The sequence below is a fragment of the Phycodurus eques genome, chromosome 6 (genome assembly GCF_024500275.1).
Source record: "Phycodurus eques isolate BA_2022a chromosome 6, UOR_Pequ_1.1, whole genome shotgun sequence".
In the NCBI taxonomy this organism is placed as follows: Eukaryota; Metazoa; Chordata; class Actinopteri; order Syngnathiformes; family Syngnathidae; genus Phycodurus; species Phycodurus eques.
Window position 1 is genome coordinate 21,838,718 of NC_084530.1, and position 12,884 is coordinate 21,851,601.

Genomic DNA, 12,884 nt, shown 5'->3' on the forward strand with positions numbered 1-12,884 from the left:
GATCTTACCAGGCCAGAATGGAAAGGGAAAAGAAATTAAGAACTAGAATGCTGGTCAACTAATCAAAACATAGCATAGTAGTTCCCAAATGCAGTCCAATTATGCCCCTCGGGATAGAACCAGAACAGAAGAATCCATGAGCTCGCTGTTGATCTGCTTCACATTTTGGTTACGGAAATTGTTTGGACACAAAACGTTCATTCGGCATTCTCAAAAATATTGTTTTTTGTTTAATATGTATTAATGTGAGTGACATGATTGCTTGGGTCTCAGTATTCACACAAAAATTGGTTTTGGCACAAAGCATGAGTGAGTGTAAATGATATCGTCACGCCATTCACACTAACATGGTGAACACCGTATGCTTTAAAATTGTACAGTGTATACTATTGATTGAAGAGATGTGAATATACTTGATTCTCAGCAGTCACACAAATATGTTTGTAGTATGTACTGTATGTATGGGACGGAATGTTTGGTTCTAAGCATTCACATTATTTTTTGGGGGCCCACAACAGAACCCTGTTGTGTGCCCAAAAGTGAATGATTGAGTCACAGTATAAATGATGAATGCATTACGTATAACAGTCAGTCTATACTGTAAATAGAGGAGATTAATAGAGGTTAGAGGTTCCCAGCAGTCACACAAATATGTTTGCAGTATGTACTCTTTACAATTATTAATGTATGATGTGTGAACGCTTCTGTTCTGCATTTGTAGTAGTCATAGTTCTGCTTGCACACAATCATTCGTTTGGTGTAAAATAGCATTATTGTGAATGAGTGAGTCATGGCATTCACTCTGACATGGTGAATAAGCTATTATACAATAATATTATACTGTTAATAGAGGACACGTGGATGCTTGTTTCTCAGCATTCACACAAAGATGACCCCGTATCGAGCATCATATTATATGACGTATACTATTAATAGAGGAGATGTGAATACTCGCTTCTCAGCATTTCACAATACGTTACATAGGCTGACTGTAATACATGGTTTAAGGTCGGAGGCATAAATGCTTGGTTCTCTGCATTCACTGAAATGTATGTTGTATGTGTTCAATGTTTAAATATCGGAAGCATGAAGGCTTGGGTCTTGGCATTGACTTGTTGAACATTTTAGATACACAACAGCATGGTTATTTCTAATTTTTCTTCTTAGCATTCACACAAAAATGGTGTATGAACTATACCTGTACCGTATACATTCTCTGCAGTCATAATAACATATAGGCCATACTATTATACAGTGTATACTAGCAATAGTGAAGAATTTTTGCTGTATATATACTACAGCATGTCGATGTGCAATGAATCACATGTTAGCTCTTCGGGATGTTGTGTGACTTTGGGAGAAAACAACATCCCTAGGAAAAAAAAAAAAAGGAGGCGTATTTAGCCTTTTATTGTCGTACATAAAAGCAGCCATTAAAGACACAATGTCACTCTCCTCCGTCCTGAATTAATGGTGCCAGTCCGGGGAAGATGGTGGCCATTAACGAGAGGAGGCAAGAAGGCAAGGATGGTCCTTGCCACTCATCTGTCTGCCATGCGTGATGACAAGTTCATTGCTGTGTCACAACCTTGAACGAGCGCCGAGGATGCTTTATTACGGGAGGGTAGGATTTTCGTCTTGGTAATGTTCCCTCACATCTTCGTGATTTAGTTATTCGCAGATCTTTTTCAAGTATTACGTTGGCGCCATCTTGTGGCATCTTGGTAGTCAGGAACTATGCTGAAATGAGTTGAGGAGATTTATGTAGAGCTTTTCCAGCATCTATAAGCAATTCTAAACTTTTCGGGGGGGACGTCTGTTACTAGTGGATTTTCGTTATTCGCGACAAGGCTCAGTTCCTACACTATAAATTTTCTACTCAAGTCCTACAGGTGGCGGTATTGCACGTTACAGGCTCTACAGTGGTTATCTTATTCTAGCACACAGTGGTAAACTGTGTGCTAGAACACTTACCCAGCCTGTGTGTGAAATAAACAAAAATCCAAGCCGTCTGACTAAATGAATCAAGGTCTTTAGGGACTCGTCCAAAAAGCCGCTAATCTCCTATTCGTCCAAACATTTTACGCAGAGCCGGCTGCGACCCAAATTTCCTTAAAATGTGCAAAAAATATGCAAAAAGCTCTGGCGCGCCGGGACTATTGATTTAATTTCAGCGCTTTCCCGTCCCTGTGTGTGTTGTCAGGATATTTTGTCGCTTAATTATGTGACGAGATTGCATTTATCCTCTCCTGACTCTTCACACCGTTGACTTTATGTCAGATGATTTCATTTACATTGAAATATGGTTGGTACATCACAGCATATCATAGCAATGGGTCTACAGGGTGTAAGCCGCACGATGGTTGGACACTTAGTAAGAGCTTTTTTCTTCTGCCAATGAACTGACATCTGCTTTTCAAAGTCACTCAGTAGCGCCCCCTGGAAAGGTACAAATATTAGCTACCGGCACCAGTGATCTGTATGATAGTGGATGGCCACGTCTAACTAAAGAAAATGTCTCAAGGACTCATGCCCGAAATTGAGCAGGTAGTCGGCCATTTTGGTTTGAAGCAGTCATTTTGGGGGTGAATTCCATGAAGAAGGGTCTCGTAAAGTTACAAAAAATATGCCCCCCAGCACCAGTTTCACCAGTCAACACTAAATTTGGTGGACATGTGTATTATAACAGGATGCACAAAAAAGTCTCAAGGATCTGTATTCGAAATTTAACAGGAAGCCGACCATCTTGGTACAAAGCACCGAGTTCGAGTGCAAATTCCATGAAGAAAGGGATTGTGAAGTTAGAAAAAAAAAAAAAAAAAAAGGTCCCGGGACCAGTTTGATGATGGCCAAGTTTGATGATCATTCGAAAATTCTCCACAAAAAAAGTGGGCCTGGAAAGTTAGACTCAACAGCAGTTTCACCAATTGATGTGAAAATGGGCGGACATGCCTATCATAACAGGACTCACCAAAAAAAAAAAAAAAAATTGAACACATGGCAGAGCTATCAACGGATAATAAGCATTGTCATTTTCAGAAAGTTGTGACCCGACTGAATAAGTAGAATTCCACTGTTGTTGTTTTTTACAGCACGTCTTCTTGTTCATTCCCTTCCAATTCACTCCATTGCTGTCTTGTTTAAAGCGGTCCACTTCGTTTCGCTTTCTTATAATAAAGGTCTCAGCCAATTTCATGTGGCATCAGCTCAGTTCAGTGGACGTTGATTCGTATCGTTTCGTTCGGCTCAGCGCGGCCTTGAGAACACAACGCCATAGCAGAATGTTTTACATTTCACAAAATCCTCAATCCTCAGAGAAACTGAAGAGTCCCCATTAAAGCACTTTATGCTCTCTTTATTTGCGATAGACTGTCCAGTGTGTACCTCGCTTCTCTCTCCAAAAGTCACACTCCAGTTAGCTAATGAGGACGAGCGGAGGGATTTGAATGCATTGGAGGAACGTTTTATTTGTTAAAATTTCGCCTGTACAGGTAAAATTGTTTTGATGGTTACAGTTTAATGGATTCATTCGCTTTCTGTGATTTCTTTTTGGAAGAAAACTGCATCCGCATAGGCAGCTAATGTGCTCATTCAAACAGGGGCTTGTAAAAAAAAAAAAAAACAAGGATCTAAGGAGGTTTTAAAAAATAAAACAACCCTCTAAACAACAATAGAAGCACTCTGGGCCTCTCCTGTCCCATCTGGCTTGTGTTTGGTGGTGGGAATGGACCCCCTCGGTGGCACCCCCTGAATGAAGAGGGGTGCGCCTCCGCCTCTTGGCAAGAGTGCCAGTGCCAGCGGCCTGGCTTTTTGTCTGGTGTAGGCCCCACGACCTATTATTTATCCCTAACTATCTATTTTAACAACTTTGCGCAGTGCTTGTTCATTCTCGGCTCTCAATTCTTTTTTTTTTTTTTTCTATGCGTGTGCTGTGTGCAGCGTTCTCTAATTTAACTTCGGAATTGATGACAAATTATCAGATTATTGTATGGTGTGTGTTTCTGTGCTTAGCAAGCTTTCCAATGATACGAACCATTTGAAAACGGGACAAAAATGAAGAGAGTTATGAACGTTTTGGGGAAACTGACTTCCTTTTAAAGGAAAATACGGATGCGGTTTATGCAGTTTGGAGCCCCTCGTGCACGAGCTCATTATTTAGAATGGGTTTTGATTCATTAATATAAGCACGGTGGTGCAAAGAAAATCGGCCGGTACGCACGTGTCATGAATCCGACTGCGATTTTGTTCAAACGCTCAACTTGTGCGCAAAGTTAAGAACATGTCTACGCATTTATTCGGGCATGAGACCCAAAGTGAGCAAGTATACAGAATGAGCTGGTGATAATCGCTGACGAGTTAAATGTGTCCGCAGAGCTCGCTATCTCTCTGTCCGTGCCCCCATTAAATTCACCAAAAGCGCTATCTACTAAAATAGAGCCCAATACAATGAGAAAAAAAATAGCACACAACCCGAACGAGACGCACATTTTGTTCTCTGATAGCGTTTAAATCCGTTAACAACCGGTGATGCTATCGCCTCGGGTGAAAATGTTTCGCATTTATAGATGTTATGTTTTTCCCCCCAGTGATGAACTACTGTTGTGTGGCAAAACCATCGATCCCTAACTACAATTTCCTCGTTGCAGATTGCGAGAGAAAAGCAATTATTAGGTAATATGCGACGACTCGTGTGTACAACAATTAAACAGGCCTCCCTGTGGATGCTGAGATGTTGACTTCCCTCCAATCGCCTCGCCAAAACAGCCACTGGACCAAAACAGCCCCAAACACACATCACTGTCTGTTCACACTGAGATTTAAGTCCCTGATGAGGGGCTGATTTATCTCCACCTATATTCGTGTGGGGCCCCTTTTGTCAGGCCAGCATACAAATCTCCCCTTGGTGTGAGGGGAGGGTCTCTCGAGTGGACAAGAGGCACAGCCCATCGATGGACAATGCAACCTTTAAGCGATAAAAGAATGAAATGTGTTTGTGTGAGGAAAACAAAAAAGAAAAGAAAGAAAGAAAGAAAATATTCTGTATTATTTTGTAATTTATTTCAAGTTTTTTGTAGAAGATGGAAACAAAGAAAAGTTCCTACTAAAAATGTTGATATTTTTAGAAATATTTAAATCACACGTTTTACTTGCACACTTTATTTTTAGGTATTATTTTGTTCAAAGGTATTGTTTATAAATGTACTATGGGATACCACAGCCTTGAAATGTAACCTTCCGAAGGCTGCGGCGATCTTGCGATATAGGTGACTACGAGCAATCGTGGCGATAATTGGCATGTGTAAAGTGTACGATCACACGGGGCAACATTACGGGTTCGTGCGGGGTTCGGGGGAGGGGAGTTTGCTGGCCGAGTTGGCGAATGGATTTTAAATGTAAAGTTGCCGCTCACATAGTATTTGGAATGGTTTTGTACTGTGAAAAAAAAATATTCATGCTTGGAATGTTATTTATTCATAAAACACTTCCCTATTTTCAGTATATGTATGTGTTCATGTTTAAAAATAAAAATGTTTTAAAATAATGTCTATATTTTTCATAAATCTATATGTATACAAATAGTAAATTATATTTATGATGATATATTTTTTGCTAAATTTTATTTTATTTTCAGTACAAAAAAACTAAACAAAAATACATTCATATTTTAAAAATAATTATTTTTAAAAATATTTAAAGCACAACATCTAAGCCTTGTTTTGTATATTTTTCAGTTTGTGGAAAAGTGAAACAAAAAAAATCATATTTTGGAATTTAAAAAAATTAAACAACAAATTTAAGTTTTGACAATGTGAGCATTTTACAGTATGTTGCTTAATGTTATCATAGTGTATTATATACTTTTGATTGACTTTCTGTGGTATTTAATTATTTTGTCTTTTCTCCTCAGTAGTGGTGGAAAATGAGGCAGAACCAGGTTCCACAATTCCTAGGCAGGGAACAAATGGAGAAGAAGAAAGGAGCAAGCAGCGCCGACCGTGTGATGACCCGGGAAGTGAAAAAAAACGAGCAGAAATGCTGAGAGACAAATGGACGCGTGGACAAAGACGCTCGAAGCAAGTCGGCTTCTGCTGCGCACTTTATCACAATGGGAAAGTTGGGTTTTCTGGCAGGGAATGAAACACACTAGGGTGCTGTTGATGGAAATGCTTGGAGGAGCAGGGGTTGACCATAATAAAGCCGAGGGTACTCTTGGATAGTACTCAGTAGAACTGAGCGACAAACATGAAGACATCTTAACTCGTGCTTTTTAGGCTGCATTGGAAGGATGTTTCACATTAGGACACCCTTTTGCACCACAATACGGCGTAATCGACCTTGCTAGCGATGCTAGCAACGCGTCCTTTAAAAACAGGAAAAGAAGGCTGCATTTGAAGGACATTTCAAATTACAGTCCGACATTATCGTCCTTCAAATGTATCAATCTTGGAATATGGGAAGCCGCTAATTATAGTAGTGATGTATCCTTTACAAGAAAGGATGAAAGAAGCCTGCATTTGAAGGGCATGTCTAACATCTTCATGCTGCAAAATAACATAATTAACCTTCAAATACAGCCTCCGAGTGTGTGATGCAGCCTTCAAAATACATGAGAAGAAGTCCACATTTAAAGGAAATTTCGATTGGGACGTCATAAGCCTTCAAATGTGGCCTCCAAACGATGCAGCCCATCTTGAGGTATACGAGACTGCGAACCAGAGCAGCAATGAATTCTGCAAAAAAATTTAAAAGTAAAATAAAAGTAAAGCTGTATTTGTAGCAGGACCTTTCAAATTGGGAAAGTCGTCAAATTTTATTGCAATAAAATTGGCCTTCAATTGCAGCCTTTGAAGGCCTTCAATTGCAGCCTTTGAAGGCTACAGAATGTGTCAACAAATAGTAGTGATAAATTCTTCAAAAAACATGAATAGAAGGCTGGTTTTGAAGGACTTTTCAAATTGGGACAGCCTTTGTATTGGAACGCTGACATTATTGGCCTTCAAATGCAAGCTCCAAAGGATGCAGCTACTTAGGAGAAACAAACATAGTGATGCAACCTTCAAAAATTGGAAAAGCCACATTTGAAGGAACCTCTGAATCGGATGTTAGCCTTCAACTCAACTCAACTTTATTTGTAGAGCACTTTAAAACAACACACAATGTCCTCTACGTTGTATAAAAATAAAACAAACATAGGGCAAATTAAAACAATAAATTAACAGCGATGTTAAAAACAATAAAACACTAAAACAGTGCCAGTCTCATGCTGAGTTGAAAGTACAAAGAATAAAAATGGGTTTTAAGAATGTACAGACTACAGCCATCTTAAGATATACTGTATGTGAATGCAGACAATAGTGGCAATGTATTGTTGAGGGAAAAAAAGAGAGAAAATGAAAAGACAGCTGCATTTGAAGTACCTGTCGAAATGAAAATATATTTTCGCCGCATAACGATATAATATTCCTTCAACCTCCAAAGGCAATCGGCGGCTGTGAACAATAGTTGTGATACAAGCTGGAGAAAAAGAAGGCTGCAATTGATGGACAGTACGACGTCATGTGCAGTGAAATGTAAGCCTTGATACAGCCAATTATATTTGCGACGCAGCCTACAAAAAAAAACCTGCATAATAACAGCATGCACTTATGCTACTCTGACCTATTTTCTGAACATGTTCTAGACTTTTTTTTCTCTTTCTCTCTCTCTCTCCCAAGCAACATGCGTCTGGTTGGAAATAAGGGGAGAAAGGGCTCCCCCCTTCGGTGGTAGGTTTCTGGGTGAACTCGCGACCGCCTCCTCCTCCTTAGCAACAGTGCTTCGTAGCAACAGTCTCTTTGAATGAGGATAGCCTTGAAGGCCATTCAGAGAGTGGATTTGAAGTACAATGCGTGCCACTATCACCACCTCAAGGACCACAACGTTAGCGATTTATCTTCCGGCAAATGTGTTTAGACCCTTTCAGACTTTTCATTTTCATCTTAGTCATACAAATGTTGTTTGATATACGATACATATAAATAATAAATGAAAACAAAAACAAAAAAAACATAAAATTTGAGACTTATTTTAATTTATGAAAATATATTAATATAAATGTATCATTTGTAATATGTATATTTAGCAAAGAAACAAAAATAAAAATATTTAAAACACAAAATTAATCAATCATTTTTAATGTTATTTATTTTAATTGTATTATTGTAAAAAAAAAAAAAAAAAAGAAATGTGTACAACATATTTAAAGTATCATGTACTGCATGCCGGCGGCACGGTGAACGACTGGCTAGAGCGTCAGCCTCACAGTTCTGAGGACCTGGGTTCAATCCCCGGCCCCGCCTGGGTGGAGTTTGCATGTTCTCCCCGTGCCTGCGTGGGTTTTCTCCGGGCACTCCGGTTTCCTCCCACATCCCAAAAACATGCATTAATTGGAGACTCTAAATTGCCCGTAGGCGTGACTGTGTTTGCGAATGGTTGTCTGTTAGTATGTGCCATGCGATTGGTTCAGGGCGTACCCCGCCTCCTGCCCGATGACAGCTGGGATGGGCTCCAGCACGCCCGCGACCCTAGTGAGGAGAAGCGGCTCAGAAAATGGATGGATGAATGTATTGCATGCCAATAGATGAGTACATGTGCCCCTAATAGAGTGTCTGAGAGTCCCCTGAGAGCAAAACATGTGGCGAACTAGAATTTGAGTAAAAAAGGAAAAATTTGCCACTAAATTGAACTTTTCCCCTCGGCGGTTCTGTTCTCAAAATGAGAGCAGAGAGGGCAGAAAGGCTCCTTTTTACTGAGTCCAATTCCAGCAGCCACACGACGCCACTTTGATCAGTCAAAACTGAGCTGAGCTGGGACGTCACCCCCGGCTGTCTGTCACTCTGACACCCAAAATGGAGGCTGGCGTGCTGGAGGTGAAGGTGAGGAAAAAGCTTTTCTATTATTCAGGGGAAGAAAAAAAAAGCTTTCTCTTATTTGGAGCCTCTCGCCAAGCTCACATATTGGAAACACTGTGATCAGTGGTGAAGCAAACCACAATGAACACCACAGATTTTTATAATAGAGATTAAACGCTATGACTTTTAAAAAAAAAAAAAATCACAATTAGAGTGACCATCACACTTATCTTAGTCTAATCACAATATTGTTTAGTACATATTTTATATTTTTTTATTTGTTTATTTATTTGTTTTTAGAGGCTGGAACAGATAAATCGCATTTCCCTTCATTTCAATGGGGAAAGGTGATTTGAGATGTTTTGAGTTACGAGTGTGGTCACGGAATGAAGTAAACTTGTGACTCAAGGCACCACTGTACTTGCGCAGTCTAACAAGGGCCAGCACCAGTGCTCATGTTACCAAAAGTAGATAAATATGTAAAAATACTAAGGCAGCGGAGTGTATTGTGATGAGCATGTCTGCCTCACAATTGAAAGGTTCTGAGTTTGTAACTTGGCTGTGTGTACTCTGACTTCATTCCACATTCCATAAGCAATGAATGATTGTCAGGTTCATTGAAGTCTCTAAATTGTCCATAGGTGTAAGTTTGTTTGTCTATATGTGCACTGCGATCGTCTGGCAACCAGTCCAGCGTGTAACCCGATTCCCTCACCAAAGTGCGCTGGGATAGGCTCCAGCTCACCTGCAACCCTAATTAGGATAAAGCGCCACATAAAGTGGATTGATGGTATCATATCGGAGTGGCTTTAAACATGATTGATTAGCTACCAGTCCAGAGTGTAGTGTACTTGGGCTGACCGATTTATTGTTTCCTGATCGAAATTGCAATTTCAACAATCACATGGCCGCCAAAGCAATTTTTTGGGGGCAGCACTCCTGACGGATCCAGGATCTGTTGTGTCAACTATTTTATACATACATGTCATGTCCCTAGCATCCTGCTAAGGTCACCAAGCAGAAGCAGCATGCGACTCAAGACAGGTCACATTAACCAATCAGTATTAACCTACTCCTGGTGCTTTGTAACCAACGTGTTTTGAATTGGCTTCGGCAGAACCAGAAGCAGAGTTAGGGGATTTCATTCCCAAGGAATACAACATGTCATTTGGTCATTTAGGAGTATTTAGGGTTAGAGGCTGCAGACATACTCAGATGTAAAGTGTTCCCATTTCTCAGTATTTTGTTACGGGCAGTTGCCATATGTTACGCTATTACGGATAAGTAACAGTAAGTAAGAGGAAATTTGCTGCATTAATTTAACTTGGCCTTAGAGCTCTACGATATAACGATATATACTGGGAGGTCTAGGTAATTATCCAAACCATAATTCTTAACTGATATTACTAAGACTTCTTTTGGCCCAACCTGTATTGTAGTGTGTTGTTAAAACGACTACCATGAGATATAAACTTCATCCATCCATTTTCTGAGCCGCTTATCCTCACAAGGGTCGCGGGGGTGCTGGAGCCTATCCCAGCTATCATCGGGGAGGAAGCGGGGTACACCCTGGACTGATTGCCGGCACTTTTTTATTATTAAAACTTTTTAAAAATTTTATTACTAAAACTGACCACACTCTGTTATGAATACACACACTACAGACATACTGATAACATTCAGGCTGAGAGCAGGGGAGAACCGGTTTGATAAGGAGCCGCTGAGGAAACTGACTGTTATCTGAAAAGAGGAGCCACTCGGCTTCCGGATCCCACGAGAGAAGGAAGAGAGTCTAGTGCGCTGTACGCTTCCACCCGACCATAGCCTTGTGACATTTAACATAATTATTATTATATAGAACATTGACATTTAACATTAACATCTGTGAACTAATTAGATAACTGTAGGCACATTTCCTAATTAATACAAGATGTACTAGCGGATCAGCTCTTGTCGCCGATGTTACATGTGCTTCGGGGTTCCGCTGGGACCGCAACTAGGGGCCACGACCCGCAGTACCTCAACATGAAAATACAAAAGACCAGTGCAAGAAATACGACACGCGATGATCTGATGAGCAAAAAATTGTGTTTATACGTAAGAGTAGTAATTGAGGATGTCCACTCCAGAGGTGGGCAGAGTAGACAAACATTGTACTTTAGTAAGAGTACTGTTACTTGATAATAATGTGACTCTAGTAAAACTAAAAAAAATTCCTAAAAAAATAACTTGAGTAAGACTAAAAAGTACAGACTGAAATAATTGCTCAAGTAATGAGTAAATGGCACAAACAATTAAACAAATAATAAACAACAAAAACATTTGCAATTTACTGCATGTTTTTTTCTCAAGTTATACGTGCGCTGAAACATCCGCGTTTTGGCAGACAGTGCCAGACAAGTAATACAATACATGAAAGCTGTTGTTTTCGTTCCTCTAATGTAAACAAAGAGGAGCGCGCCGCTGCCTTCAAGGTAACGACGACCTTCCCAAAATGGCCGCCACGTAGGCACGACAATCTGCCAGCGTGGCCTATAGTTTTAATACCTATGGCCTGGAAGCCCAATAGAAGAAGTTGTGTGAGGTCATGTGACTTTCTTGTGTCGTTTGATTGGTAAACTAGACTTCAACGTCACTAGCGCTTAAATTATTAACAGCGCCCAATGCATGTCCCGCGCACGAAATAGTTGATAAATATGCAATAATTGATAAATAATAGGGAGCGGGATTTAGATCAAAGTAACGGAGTAAAAGCACCATTACTTCTTAGCAGCAGTAGCGGCGGAAGGTTTTTTTTCTGGTCTCGTCAACTCCCGTGACTTATCCGGCGGCGTCGACTCAAGTAAATGGCCTATTTTAAGTTCAAAACGGCAACTGTTTTGGATGCATGTAAAAGCCAAGTTTTATGTATCAGGATTTTGATTTGGAAACAAGATCACCACCAAATATGAAAAGAACCGGGAAGAAGGGATCCCATCAAGGACTTTCTCCTTGCCAGGCGGCTGAGTGACAAACTGACCTCGCTTGATTCCTTATACACTAAAGTGTACATTCCTTGAAAAGTGGTTTTACTACCATATATTTTGAATTGTATTTTTACACTAGATATTTATGTTTGATTGTATTTGTATCTCTTTTTTTTTTTGCATTTAAGTTGATACTTCATTAAAAATGCGCCTTTGAGTAAAAGTAGTGCAAAAAAAAAATGTTAAGAAAAACGGATACACTTGGAAGCTTACCTTCAGTTTTCATCCTTGCATTATTAGAGTAATCATGTTTTGATGGTATGATGTAATTTTCGGTCATGTTTGTAAATGTTACTGCACGTGGCGAATATTGCACTGAAGCTTTATTACCTTGAATCCGATTGAAATCTGCAAAACAAAAATCGGAATTAGTAAGGGAAATCATTCAGCCCGTGGGTGTACCAAAAAAAAAAAAAAAGGTATATTGGGAGGGCTATTATTCGATCAGTAATTAATCAGAGAATCGATCCTAAAAAGATTCGATAGAGACAGCCCTAGATACGAGTGACTTCGAAAAAGTTAGTCTGTTCAAGAACAATTTACTTTGGTTTAGCACCTTAACAGAAAAAAAGCACATGTAAAACAAAGTTGCCCGTTACATGCATGTAACGTCATGAAAAGAACTTACGTTATAACATTAGTGTCTGCGATCTCTCTTTTTTTAAGGGTTTCGTTGAGCCATGGAAATTAAAAACAAATACTTTTAAAAGTATTGACAACTTTCTGAAAGTAACGGAAGATGCAAATATTTCAGAGCATTCATTATGTCAAAAGAACAGTTAAAGCTATAATTGCCACCACCCAAAAATCCCACATGATATAAAAAAAAAAAAAAAAAACTAAATTTAAAAAAAAATAAAATAAATCAGTCCTTATATTCGGTGTACTTTTTAGCCGAGCCGTGCACTTTGCCGGCGGGGTACTTGAGTCTGTTCAGAGCCATTTTGCGGAGCACGGCTTGGGGCAA